General features: G+C 39.7%; 1 protein-coding gene across 1 annotated transcript in view; it reads right to left on the reverse strand.

Annotated features, from left to right (window-relative positions):
* Positions 1 to 9,133, reverse strand: part of GRAP2 (GRB2 related adaptor protein 2) — a 63,677-nt gene extending 54,544 nt beyond the window's left edge. The window contains exon 1 of the mRNA XM_045780078.2: positions 8,927 to 9,133. The gene's annotated coding sequence lies outside the window, so the exon portion shown is untranslated. The remainder of the gene's footprint in view (positions 1 to 8,926) is intronic.
* Positions 9,134 to 14,134: the final 5,001 nt, after the last annotated feature.

Consider the following 14,134-nt stretch of genomic DNA (forward strand, 5'->3'; position numbering starts at 1 on the left):
AATTTCAGTATGAGTCAGCCTTGTGACATGAATGCCAAAAAGGCTAATGCAACCTTGGGCCATGTTAATAGAAATAAAAAGCATAGAGGAAGAGAGGCAACAACTCCATGGTATTCTGGAGAGCTCTGTCCCATTCTTGGCACCATGGTCCAGGCAGGACCTTAAACTGGAGTCCGTCAGAGGTGAGCACTTAAAATGATGACAGCATGCAAGATCCCATCTTAGGAAAGTGGTTAAAAGAACCAAGGATATTTATGCTTGAAGAAGAAGACTTAGAGGGGGACATAAATGGAAGTGAGAGAAAAGCAGGCAATCTGGGAAAAGAGCTTGAGGAGCAGTTTCCAGCGGCAGAAGTTGATTTCCTCAAGGAAAAAAAAAGTCACAGAGCCTTCTCAAATCTTGGCATTTGGAAAATAAACAGATCATCAGCAAAGACGACCCTATTCCTCCTATGATTTCTGTGAAGGATGCAAATTTGTGGATGCAGTTATGTCTCTTTGTCAAGCCACCTCCCTCCCCTGCAGGGGCACCTCCTCCAGGAAGCCGTCCTTGCTCCACTTGCTCTGTTAATCTCCTTGGCATGAGCTGTGCACTGCAGTTTTCATCTGTCCTGTTTCCCTAATAGATTGTACATTCCTTAGGGGGAAAAGATCCATTTTGGTTTTGTTTTTATTACCCTAAGTGTTCTCAGTACATCTGGGTACCGTGAGTTAGGGATTGAGGGGATGTCTGCTGACGGTAGCCCAAAAATGAATTAAAGTAACAAAAATGGGTAATTTTTTATAGCATCTATATGACAGAGCATTATAGTGTGCTCTCTTGATGATAACAGCACCTAAATGACCCTTCATTTTATGAGATAATTTGAGCTGACAAAGTTGGCTGTGTAGTAAATCTTGCTTTTCCCTACAACTTGCATTTTAAAATAAAAACTGTGTATCCGTGTTGGAAACAAGAACAGCAACAGCAACAACACAAAGTTTACTATGGCAGAGCTCCACCTGCCTTGTTCCAGGTCTTGGGAACCTCTCTCCAGCTAGGGGATTTTTTTTGACTTCACACTTTCTTCTTCTTTGTTTATTCGAATATTTACAGGGAACCAGTGTCCAGTCACAACATCGTACAGTATCTACTTGATAAAGTGAATTAGTAGTCTGTTTAACAATATTGGTCTAAGAGACAGAAATGCCACAAAATGAGTTTGGCTAAAAAAGAATGCACCACGCTATGCATTTTATAAATGAGATATTGCATCCTTCTATTACATCAAAGATATAAAAGTGCTTGTAACAATGCATGTTTCTTCCCAAGTGTGCTGTGCAGCAGGTTAAAGAATGGTATTGTTCCACTCAAGGACAGAAGAGGGAATGGAGCCCACTGAGTCATCCACAAGGCTGAGGAAAGAGCACAGAACATAGGAGCTAAGTGCATGCTCTGTTGTTCTTATCAGCGGACAGTATTTCTTCCCACAGTCAACGACCTGACAAGGGACTGAGCAAATTATATGCTTCTCTAACAACTAAGAAGTTGTTATAGCTCCATTCGCCAGCCTCAAGTTCATCTGGAAAATTCACAAAACAAAAGAGCGGAGCAACCAGGGCCCCCAATTTTATATCTCTGGCTATTAATCACAAATGAAGATCTGTGGCAACCTGCCTGATTACGGAAGTAGCCAGCCTGTCCCTGCCAATAGTCTTTGGCTCAGACTAGTACAAAGGCCAAGAATAGGGTGGCTCCTGCAGTGCGGGGCAGACCTTTGGTTCTGGGGCTCTATCTGGCAGCTGACATACAGAGCATGAGAATTTTTCTGCCTGTTTTAGCTTCCCAGAGAGACTCAGAATTAAGCTGGGACTAGGTCCTGGATTTTGAGTACTTGACGGCATAAGCTATGGACACTTTTAATAAATCTGAAACAAATTCATCCTAATTATGCTGACCCAAAGATTCTCCAGATAGCTCCCAAAATGAAGGGTTTGGTCACATCGTTTTTTCTTTCAGGGTGTCTGTGCTCAGAGCTTGCAGACCCTCTTATGAGTCTCCCAATTTCCAAACACATTTCAGGGACATTAAAGGAAATAACTCTTAATAATGAAAAATCGGATAGAAGGTTTAGGTCCTTCAAGAGGAATAATCTTTATAGAAGGATAAGATTTATCAGCCCCAAATAAGTCCATCATCTTTATTTATTTCCATATTATTCATTTATTTCCACTCTGAACTACCCAAGATGGATAATAAATAATCGTGGTATGTCTGTCTAATGCGGAGCACAGACAGCAAAATCACGGTGAGGCCGTCAGCCCTGCAGGAAAATGAAGCAACCAGCCGAACCACACACAAGCAGCCCACAAAAGCACTATTACATTTATATCTTCTAACAGGATTTGGACCTCACAAAGGAACCCATCACGAACTGGACACCAGCTTTTATGACCTACAGGGAAGGGTAAAAGGTCCTGTCCTCTATCACAGAAAAGGTCATTTCTCTCTGTTCTCAGACCCCATGGGATTAAGTAATTTGCAACATAACCAAAAAGGCTTCCGAGTACCTACGGTCTCACTTCTCACTTGACCAAGAAGGAAACTGAGGCCCAGAGAGATTACAATGTCTTATTTAGAGTTGTGCAGGGAGCTTCCAGGACAGCCAAATTCAGATTTCCAGAAGCTCATCAAGGGTTCTTGTGTGTTCAGAGCTCAGTGCCCAGACTAGTGTAGCAGGAGGAGCCCTGAGTATCAACTTCACAGCCTTGGTCTTAAGTCTGGGCGGACGTTAACAAAATGACCTCGAGAAAGTCACGTAAATTCTCGAGCTTTGCTTTTCCCACACTGCAACACGAGAGGTAAAATATGTGGTGTGTCTACCTCAAAGATCAAATGAGATAATGTGTGAAAAGTCTTTTGAAAGCCTGTATAAGGTTCAGGGTGAAATAACTTCAGATAAAGGAAATTTTTCCTGTCAAGGATATACGGGTAGACTCCAGGGGATTCATGGACCACTGGAAATTTTGCATAAATGTGTGTGTGGATGAGTGCTAGCTAGCCACACTTCCCCCTCCCCCCCCCCCCCCGGGAGGTTCTATAGCTTCTGTGAGCTTCCTAAATGGGTGGCTGACATTTTCCTCCAACCCCTACCACACGACTGCCAGTAAGAATCTATGCACTATGGATATCAACATATTTATGATTGACTTAAAAGGCTGGTGTATTAAAATATGACTGTTTTTGTGTATTGAATGTATGGCTGAGATTTTCCTGCTGGCTTTACTGATTCAATAACCTGTGTTTTTACAACATAAATTTATTTGGGGGAGGGGAGCTAATCTGACCTCCTGTCTTGCTCCATAAAAGACTAAAAATCTATGGCCTATAAAATATGAATAGAAATTTCAAGTTACAAAGCAACCAGGGTTTTTGTTTCCTACTTGTGTACTTCCCTAGTAATATTTCCTGGTTATCTGAAAGAGATTTCTTTAAAGTCATATTTAACAAGAGAACTATCTACTTATTATTTACTGAGTTCCTACTGAGTTCTCAGCACTTTGTTTCCAGTATTTTCCCATAAAGCACTAGACAAAAGACACAAATCATAAGCCATTTGTAGGCTGCCACATTATGCCTGTGGTTCTAGAAGGCTGAGCGGTGTGGAGAAAAACAAATGAAAAAGTATTATTCATGACCAATTGATCAATTAGGCTGCTTTTCATTAAAAAACATAAAAAGGCAGAACCAATTTAGCAATGACTGTGTTCGAAGTGCATAAAAACATTATTAATGTTGGATTTTTTTTCCTCATTTATTTTTAGTTCTGTTTAGAAAATTACACTTGAGAGCTTTCTGTAACAGCATTTGAGGGAGTGGATAAGACAGCACTGGAAACCTTTTGTAATGCTAACGAAGGGGTAGGGACGGATACTGGTTAGTAAGGCCTTTTCTGTACACAGTTACATGTTTCCGAAGCAGAGACTGACTTCTGGAATATCTGAGCGTATGAGATAACCAACCAGAGAAGTTACCTACTCAGCAGACTCATCCATCGTCCCATAAAGAAATCCAGTGGGGTCTTTTATCAATCTGACAACGGCTATACTCCTCCATTTTAGTGGTAAAATCTTAATACAGTACGGGAATGTGAAAAATGAGAGGAATTTTTTTTTTCCCTCTTGACTATATCAAAATATCACCTCCTGCCCCACGGCTCTGAGGACTCGTGATTCCCCTCTTGTTTTATTCCTTGCTGTTTGCTTCCTTCCTATTCCTTCATAGTTCTATATTTTTCAGTTCCTAGTGGTATCTTCTGTTTGAAGTTTCTCGTACAGAGCCTCAAGCTATATAAACGCAGTGAGTGCTCTCACCCATGCTTAACGTAGTGCTATCATTCCGATGAACAAAACCCAAAATCTATTTTGGTAGCAACGGTCACAGATTTTCCATAACTTAGAGTGACTTAAAACCTGGGTTGTGGTGGCCTGAGGTCCTGTTACTGCTTCCCATTCAGTTCCATTTGTGTCATTTCTCACTACAAGTGCGAGTCTTCGGAGAGAACGTTCTGGAGTCAGACTGCCTGGGTTCAAATCTGGGCTCTACCACATACTAGAAGTGACCTTGTGTTGGTTTCTTAACCTCTCTGCACCTGTGCTTCCTCATTTGCAAAAGAAGGATAACATAGCGCTTACTTCATTGGGCCCTTATGAAAAGCAAATGAGTTCACATGTATAAAGGAATAGACCAGTGCTGGGCAAATACTACAGACACAGACACCATTTTAGGGACTTTACATGTATAAATTACAGTTGCTCCTTGAATAAGGTGCGGGTCAGGGCACCACCCTCTGCCCCCAACTCCCGTTCAGTCAAAAACCTGTGTATGACTTTTGACTCCCCCCAAACTTAACTACTAGTAAACACCTGTTGACCAGAAGCCTTACCAATAACATGAACACTCAATTAACACCCATTTTGCATGTTCTATGTGTTATATACTGTCTTCTTACAATGAAGTGAGCTAGAGAAAAGAAAATGTTATTAAGAAAATCATAAGGAAAGGGGCACCTGGGTGGCTCAGTCGGTTAAGCGTCTGCCTTCAGCTCAGGTCATGATCCCAGGGTCCTGAGATTGAGCTGAGCAGGGAGCCTGCTTCTCCCTCTGCCCCTCCCTCACATTCTCTTTCTCTCTCTCTTTCAAATAAATAAATAAAATCTTTAAAAAGAGAGAGAGAAAATCATAAGGAAAATATATTTATAATACTGCACTGTATTTATAGAAAAAAATCCGAGTGTAAGTGGATTCACACAGTCAAACCCACGTTGTTCAAGGGTCAACTCTATTGAGTCTCAAAAACAATATAAGATAGATACCATTATTACCCTCGTTTTGTAGCTTGAGAAACTAAGGCACAGAAAGACTAACTTGTCCCATCTGGCCCAGTTACTAGCTGGAGGACTGGCCTCAAACCCACAGCAAGCACTCAATAAATGTTACTTATTATTGTTGTTGGAGTTATTTCCTGAATTTATACACTCAATAATATCTGCTATTGCTGCTAAAAATGATGAATTTGTATGTCTAATCCTTCTTCAAAGTGTATAAAAAATGTATATGATCCCTAATGGAACAGTCGATTTTGGCAAGGATTATCACCTAAAGCCATTAGGTGACATTTGTTGGGAAATAAGGTACTACCACAGTGCCAAAGTGTCACCCGCTCGGAGAACTTGTTAATTGCAAAAGCGGAAAAAGTACCTTCACAATGAGAGCTCCCTGGAGTGAGAACACGACTTCGAGCCATGATCAAACCGAGAGTCACAAATAGAGGGACAACCTGGCATTTTGCGCCTCCTGATGAGATGCAATATGGAGCACCTTATAAAGAACGTTCACTCGAAATCTAATCAATGCTTAGGCCAAACTTGGGAGTTTACGGGAAATACAGGGGGTAGGGGAGCAAATTAAATGACACCATGAGGCAACAACAAATCCAGAACATGGGACATCCTACAAGATAACTGGCCTAACCCTTTAAAAAAAAATCCAATTATCGAATAAAAAGACATAAAGCCCAAATGTAAAAATGTGCTTTGCTTTATAAAATTAGATCCTACTTTTTTTTTTTAAAGGTCTAGATTCTGACTTTGGGGGGGCGGTCAGGTGGTGAAGGTTAAATATGGTCTAAACATTAGATCATATTAAGGAATTACTGTCTGTCTTCTTAGGTATAATGATGGTGGTGTGGTTCTATAGGAGAATGCCCTTATTCTTAGATGTGTATCCAATTATTTAGGAGTGAAGTGTCACTTTGTCTGTAACTTTCAAGTAGTTCAGAAAGAAATACACAAAGAGAACAAATATGGCAGAAAGATAGCGGTCGGTGAGCCTAACAGGTGAGTATAGGGGTATTCATTGCACTAATATTTCAACTTTTTTTTGTTTGGACATTTTCTTCACAAAATGTCTTACATCTTCTTTGGAGAGCATATGAGACTTTTATCTTCAAGTACTTAGTAATTGTTTCGTTTAATTCTCTAAAATGTTTGTCTGCGAATGCACATGTAAAAAGAAATTTTTAAAAATCACTTACTGAATTTTTAGTGGCTCAACCTTATTGAAACCTAATAGTAACGTTGAAGAGTGCTCAGTGCCTAATACAGGGCCCAATACATAATGAATGCCCAATAAATGTTTATAAATGCTTATTTGTTAAATTTATTTTGTTCCTGAGAATTTAAAGGTTGCAGGAAAGAAAGAAAGAAAGAAAGAAAGAAAGAAAGAAAGAAAGAAAGAAAGAAAGAAAGAAAGAAAGAAAAGAAAAGAAAGAGGAGAGAGAGAAAGAAAAAGAAAGAAGGAAAAGAGAAGAGAAGAAAAGAAAAAAGAAAAGAAAAGAAAAAAGAAGAAAGAGGAAAGAAAGAGATAGATGAGGCTGCGGTCTGCCTTTGCAGATCAAGATATGCTTTAGCAAATACTTGGGATGGACAAAATGGGGGCCAATCAACTGCATCATTTGATTCAAATAACTTAGGTCACAAAGATTCTTGACCACATTTTGAATTGCTTTAGGAGAGCCTGAAAATGAAGAATCTGGCCCTTGGACTAATCCAGCAGCAACTGTAACTTCTTTAAGAATTCCTGATGGAATCACACTTAATGACACATTTTTGGACAATGGTGGGTTTTTCCTTGGTCCAGGGAAAGAGGCAAGTTCTGCTCAAGTTTGAGCATGAGTGCCAAAAGGCACCAACACCAGCAGGTGTTATTCTCTGAGAATCACTAAACTTGGGGGAATGGGGATCATTTTCAACTCTTCCAGAAGGCGATGGTTCTAAAAGAGGTGGCTTCAGGCAGTAAGTGAGTTATATTTTGTATAAAAGTGGAAAGAAAATGATCAAGATCCAAAGAAATAATTAATAATGACACAATTTTGCATTTTCATAGTGTCTTTTTCCCAAGGCACTTCATATCTGTGTGAGCTCATTTATTCTCATAGTATCCCTGTGAAGTAGACATAGAACAACTGAAATAAAAGAATAAAAGGAATTTTCATCAGGACGTAAGATGTGGAAGATATTCAAAGGGATATCATATTAGCAATAGAGATATTACTCAAATCAATATTCAGCAAATCGATAGCATCCCTTTCCTCTGCTTCAATAAGTCATTAAAAAAAATAAAACCTATTACAATTTAAGGAAAATAAGCTTGCAGTTTACTCTATGGGAGACATTCCAAGTCCACTCTAAAAAGGTAGTTTTATTCAATGATGCAGGCCTTCTCTCTTTACAGAAAAACAAAGTTCTCGAAAAGAGTACAAATCATAATTTTTAAAACTTGAAATTTAAATGCGCTTAGATGGTTCTATATTTACATAGATGTAATAGTGGATCTTTCTATAAAGAGGTTTGCCTTAAAATTATATTATGAATGCGAGGTTTTATAAACAATACTGGGTTGTTCAAGCAGAGTTTACTTATAGTAAATGTTCTTTCTGAAACCAAAAATAAGGAAGAGAAAAAGGGGGACCCGACTAAGGAACTTATCTGTCTATGGTAAATGCAGCAGTATAGAACAAAAGATGCTTCAACTTGAGGATTCCCACCCTCAGATGACATAACATGAGCCCATGCAATCTTTCCCATTGGATTTTTAGATCCTAAACATTTCCCTCTTAATTTATCTGGGGATGAGTATTTTCAGTAATGTGCAGATTAAGTTACGTATACCTTATTAACAAGGCCTTATTCCAGGTGCATAAACATGGTATTTTTAAGTTGTGAAGTCCTGAGTGGGTATACTCAACCCTCATATTCAGGAATAATTGGGGCAAAGAGCATAAAGGAGCTGTCTTCAGGCTCAATGCCTGAACTGGACACCATCTTAGGGACATGACGCTAATTATTAATAAAGAGACAAAGATAGACAATACTCTCTCAAAATGTATTTCAACAAAAAGTTCTCTTTTTGTAAAGAAATCCAAAGTGGTGTTCTTTGTAAAGGTACCCTAAATACTAAGAGAAGTAGAAATGTAAGTAAGAGAGCAATCCTGGCCCCACAGTGCCAATGTTTCATTCATAGTTTCCCAGACCTTCACACCACTCTCAACTGGGTTTCAATGCTGACTATGGAGAGGCGGGATTTCATCTCTGTAATGGGTCTAAAGTGTCTCCGTGGGATGGCTCAGGAGCCAATTAGCAGAGAATTTTGTGTGCCTGGCTGGATAAGGAACAAGTTCCTTTGCTGGACATTGAATCCCATCCCCACAAGCATTGTTACGGCAAAAGATTTATAGACCTTCACAGATGGACCAAAATATGAAAAGCAATATTTAGAGAACCATGGGATTAATTTTAATTACATTTGACTCATAGAGAACATTCTGCAAATTATAGAACTGTTCAAGATCTCTAGAGCATATGGCCCGATGTTGTATAATGACATACCTTTTTGAAGAGAAGAGGTTGAGTCTATGTCTTGGCTTTGACACCGAGTTAATAGTATCTTCTCTTCCAAGAAGGAAGACAAAGTCAAACGTCAAAATGACTGCATTTCAGAGAACAGATCCACCTTGTGCTGTCTTCCAAGGACCACACTAAAACAGGGTACAAGTTCACAGATTCATTAATAGTGCCTCCTCCTGCCTTACTTCTTACTCCCTCCTCCAAACTACCCCCAGTCAGCCCTGCAGTCTGTAGGCAAACCACACAGGAACTAGCAGAAACCGGGCTTCAGAGAGTTGGGCGTGAGCCTTAGATTGTGTGGTTTTGTTTTCTTGCTGCCGGAGTTGAACTAAAATGCAGGAGGTTCTCTGAAACACTTTTGCTTCTTTATGCTTGGTTTCAATTTTAACAATTTCCCCCCTGAATGATTCTGTTCACATAAGAAAATTTCTAATCCTCGAGATGATCCATCAACAATCTGCTGCTGCTCTGAAGGATAACTCTCATTTTCTCTTATTACATCCAAGAACCCAGAGAAAAATTAGGACCTCTTCGGGGAACGTATTTAATACCACCCTGGGATCACCCACAAAGCCAAAATCCCAGAGACAATGCTTTCTTAGTACACTCAGTATTACTCTTAGTCCGTAACATCACCCTTAACAAAAAACAAAAGAAGAAAAGCTCTGAGCCAGGATGACTTCTAACCCCAGTTTTGCCAGCCAGGGAAGAGGGGGGACTGGTTCCTTAGATCTTGGGGATTTCCCTTTCTCCTGAGTTGCTTGGGCGAAAGGATTTCTGGGATTTAAAGATTTTTCACTGAGCTAAGATTTTGGTCACTGCCAACTTCCTCAGTTCTTACCTTCAAATTTGTGAAAACCCTCCTTCCCCTTTAGTTCCCATACCAAGTGCAACTTGTGAAGGCCTCTTCCTCTCTTTGCTTTTACTAGAAATGGATTGCCAACGATGCATCTTTTGCACAAAATAAGAGACGTTGCTACCTGCTAATGGTGCCAGTCAGAGTCTGGGCCCAAGAGGGAAATGCTGGCTCACAGGATGTTCCCAGCATTAATCCCTTAAAGGCTAAGGAGGAGGGCATCATGGAAGACTCAGTTTGGAGTTCTAAAATTTAAACTCATTCTACATTATGAATGATACTTTTTTTTTTTTTAAATCTTTCCACCTCCTTTATACCTAAATCTTGTTCAGAATTTCCTTTTTTTGTGGGGGGGGGGAGGCTATTTCTCCCCGGTGACAATTGCTCAATACTTTAATTGAAATAGAAAAGAAGAATCTGGTTTGGAATCATCAGAGTACTTTGGTCACAGTAGGTGCTCAATAAATATTTATTGAATGAGTTAAAGGGAGGAATTTGCTACTCCTAACTCCTTAATCCAGGGTTTTCTTTTTATTAATGCAAGTTTGTTCAATTTTCTTAAATCCGAGTTGTGTCTGAACAGGGTCCTCACTATTTCCACATGTTATAAAGATAGAATTTTAAAGGTAACAGCGTGTCCCTGACTTTAAAACAATAAACATATTAATGTGGGCCTCAGTGTTCTTCAGTCTTCATGGTCTAAGGACATTCTTGGATCCCATCATTACGCCCAGCAGCTTTATAGCCAGACACTGAAATCCTCTGGCCACAGTCCTAATTCCAAGTCAGTGGTATTGAAGTGATTGAACAGTGAGGCCCTCAACTCCCACGGCTGGAGAGTGTAAAGAAAGGAGCAAAGATAAACACTGTTCTATAGGAAGTATCATGGAGTTTTCATCTTGCACCTTAATGAGAAAGCTACTTTTCCACAGGGTACCATCCCCCCAGGGGACAGAATGGAACCACCACACCCCCCTATAAGTGTGGGACAGAATGCAGGAAAATCTCAAAGAGAAGTTATTTTGGCATCAAGTAATGATCAACAGATGTGTTATAGAGCATACTGACAGGGGAGAGAGGCCACTCCAGTGGTTTATTTCATGGATGCTCTGTACTTGAACAAGCACAAAGGCTAGAACCTAAGAATAAAGACTCAGAGGGGAGGAGGATGGGGGATGGGGCTAGACTGGCGGAGGGTATTAAGCAGGGCGCGTATTGCAGGGAGCACTAGGTGTTACACACAAACAATGAATCATGGAACACTACATCAAAAACTAATGATGTACTGTATGGTGAATAACAGAACATAATAAACAATTTTTTTAAAAAAGACTGATGTGAGAATGCCATTATTCAGTCCTCACAATCATGGGACACTCAGAAAATATCAGCAAAATTGTGAGGATTCAAGAATCTGTAAAATGTGGACTTACTCATAATAGGGAAGTTTCTTTTAAAACCAAACTCATTTGCAATTTTTCAGCAAGTTCCTTTGAGGGGTCATTGTTAATATCAGAATCTCTTGTACATAATTATGTTTAATTTACCTTTATGGTAAAATGTGTACTTTTCATTCAAAGTACAGATTCAGACATTCTCTTTTCATTCATTTGGTAAATAATGTTTGAATACCTATTCTGTGTTAGGCCTGTTCTTAGTGCTGAGAATATAGCAGTGAACAAAACATAGTCCTTCCCCTCCTGGATCTTACCTTCTGGCAGAGAGAGAAATAATCACGTATGTCAGATGGTTGTACTACTACAGAGAATCATAAAATGGGGCAAGAGTTAGAGGAAGTGTAGCCCAGGTGGGGGGTTGCGATTTTCTTGGGAGATCAAAGGATATTTGAGCTAAGTCCAGAACAAAGTGAGGCAGCCAGCTAGATGGCTCTCTGGGGAAATAGTTTGCAGGTAGAGGGACTAGCAAATGCAAAGCCTTATGGTGGAAGCAAGCTTGATGCAATGAATGAGGAGAGAGGAGTCATGATGGAGGTCAGAGAGGGAGCAGGGGCTGGAACACATAGCGCCTTGTTGGCCATTGGCAAGGTCTTTGATTTTATTCTGAGTTAAGATAGGAGCCAATGGAAGATTTTGAACATGATCTAATTTGGGTTTTAGGTTTTAGAAGAATAGCTTTGATTACTGTGTTGAGATTACATTGTAAGGGAGCAAGAGCAGAAGCAGGGAGGCCAGTTAGAAGGCTACTGCAATGGCCCTGGCAGGAGAAGGCAGCACCTTAGGACAGGTGGTGGAAAGTGGAGGTGGTGGGAAATGACTGAATTCTGAATATACAGGGTAACCATTAAGTCTGGAAACATAAATATTATTATTTTATCATGAATTAGAAAGTGGCATCAATAAACCATTTATCACCTATCACATATTTTACCCAGACTTTGTGGCCACCCTGCATGAAAGGCCAGCTGATTATATGATGTGAAGTCTGAGAGACAAAGAGGGGTGCCAATGATGACTCTAAGATTCATGGCCTGAGAAGCTAGAAGCAAGGATGTGTCCTTACTGAGACGGGGGAACAAGCTTGGAAGATCAGAAGTTTGGTTTGGGGCATATGAAATTTGAGATATCTATGAGAAATACCAGTGGGGATGTTAAGATAGATATGAGTCTGAAGGTCAGGAGAGGTTAGGGCTGGAGATAACTTGAGTGCTGTTGAGAGACAGAGAGAAGGTTATTTAAAGTTATGAAACTGGATAAAACCACCCGGGGAATGAATATTGATAGAGAAAAGACCCCTTCAGTGTTGAGAGGTCAGAGAAATGAGAAGAAACCAGCCAAGGAGATGAGAAGGAGCAATGGTTTCCTGGAAACCAAGTGAAGAAAACTTTGTTCACTTTTATCAAACTCTGAGTTCAGGGGAAAAACACACCAAGTTATGACTGTAAAACAATGTCTGTATTTGGTGAGTGCAACTAAATTATGGTGCCCCCAAATGGAAGAAAGCAGAGAAGAAGGACCTCTCACACAATGTTACTTTAACGAAGCTAATTCCACTAAGTAGGTAACACTTTACAGTTTTGCTGAGCCTAGTCAACATCCTTTCAGATACACCCAAAGATTCATTCTAAAAGGAGGAAATGAATGGGTTTAAAAAGGAAAAACTGGGATCTCCAATGTTTTCAAAATACAACAGGTAGATTTGTGACTGAGAATGTCAACGGAGGGGTGCCTGGCTGGCTCAGTCGGTGAAGCCTGCGGCTCTTGATCTTGTGGTTGTGAGTTTGAGCCCCACTTGGGTATAGAGATTACTTTAAAAATAAAGTCTTAAAAAAGAAAAAAAAGAATGTCAGTGGACCTCAGCATCGAGAACCAAAAATTGGTCCTTAAGGTAGAGGAAAGTGCATAGAATTGGACACTGCAAATTTGGGTCAAGTTTTAGCTAAGTTGCTTGCTAGGTGAATATTTCTGAGCAATTCACGTAACCTATTTGTTCCTTCAAACTCAGCTCAAGTTCACCTCTTCCAGGAAGACTTCTATAATTATGTAGATTTAGACAAATCCTCTTTTTACTCCCAAAGCACTTTTATCACAGCAACTTATTATAATTGCTAATTTATTTTTGTCTTTTTAATTAGACTATTACTTCTTTGTATTCCCATAGCTCAGCATAGTGTCTGGCACTTAGCAGGTGCTCAATAATGTAGAATGAATGCATGTTCCCCCAAATCAGCTTCCTCATTTGTAAAATGGAATAATTATACCTACTTTTCAGAGTTCCTTTGAAATTTACATAAGCTATAACTCAAAAAACATCTTCATAAACTATAACTCACTATATAAACAAAACACTTGTCGTTTGTTCCCCGCTATTTTATAGAATAACACCTTAGCCTGGCATTCAAGGCCCTGAACAATCCGTTTCCAGGCCACCTTTTTAATTTCCCTCTGGCTACTTTGCCCACTGTTCTATATGATAGCCAGCTAAGTAGTATTTCAAACACACCAACTTCTTTCACATCTTCCACCATTTTATATTATAATTACCTAACTACATGTCAGTACTGATCATGACATCTGTTATAATAATTATTATGATTGAAGTAGTAGGAGCTAAAAGCAAATGTCACTTTCATCTATAAAGAGTTTTTCTATTGTCTAAGTGTTTTCCCTCCACCCTGGAGGAATATTGACACAGTCCACACAGTTAGCCATGTGCTTTTAAAACATGGGTTTGATTATATTTTCAATGCCTACCAGATAAAATCACCTAGCATCACGGACAAGGTCTTTCATGATCCGGCTTTCCTCTGCCACTTCCTCTCCCTCTGCTGTTCCACTAATAGCCTTTGAGACAGCCATAGTAACTACAGTACTTGT

This window comes from Ursus americanus, chromosome 17, assembly GCF_024610735.1.
Source record: "Ursus americanus isolate L20-20 chromosome 17, mUrsAme1.1.p, whole genome shotgun sequence".
NCBI lineage: Eukaryota > Metazoa > Chordata > Mammalia > Carnivora > Ursidae > Ursus > Ursus americanus.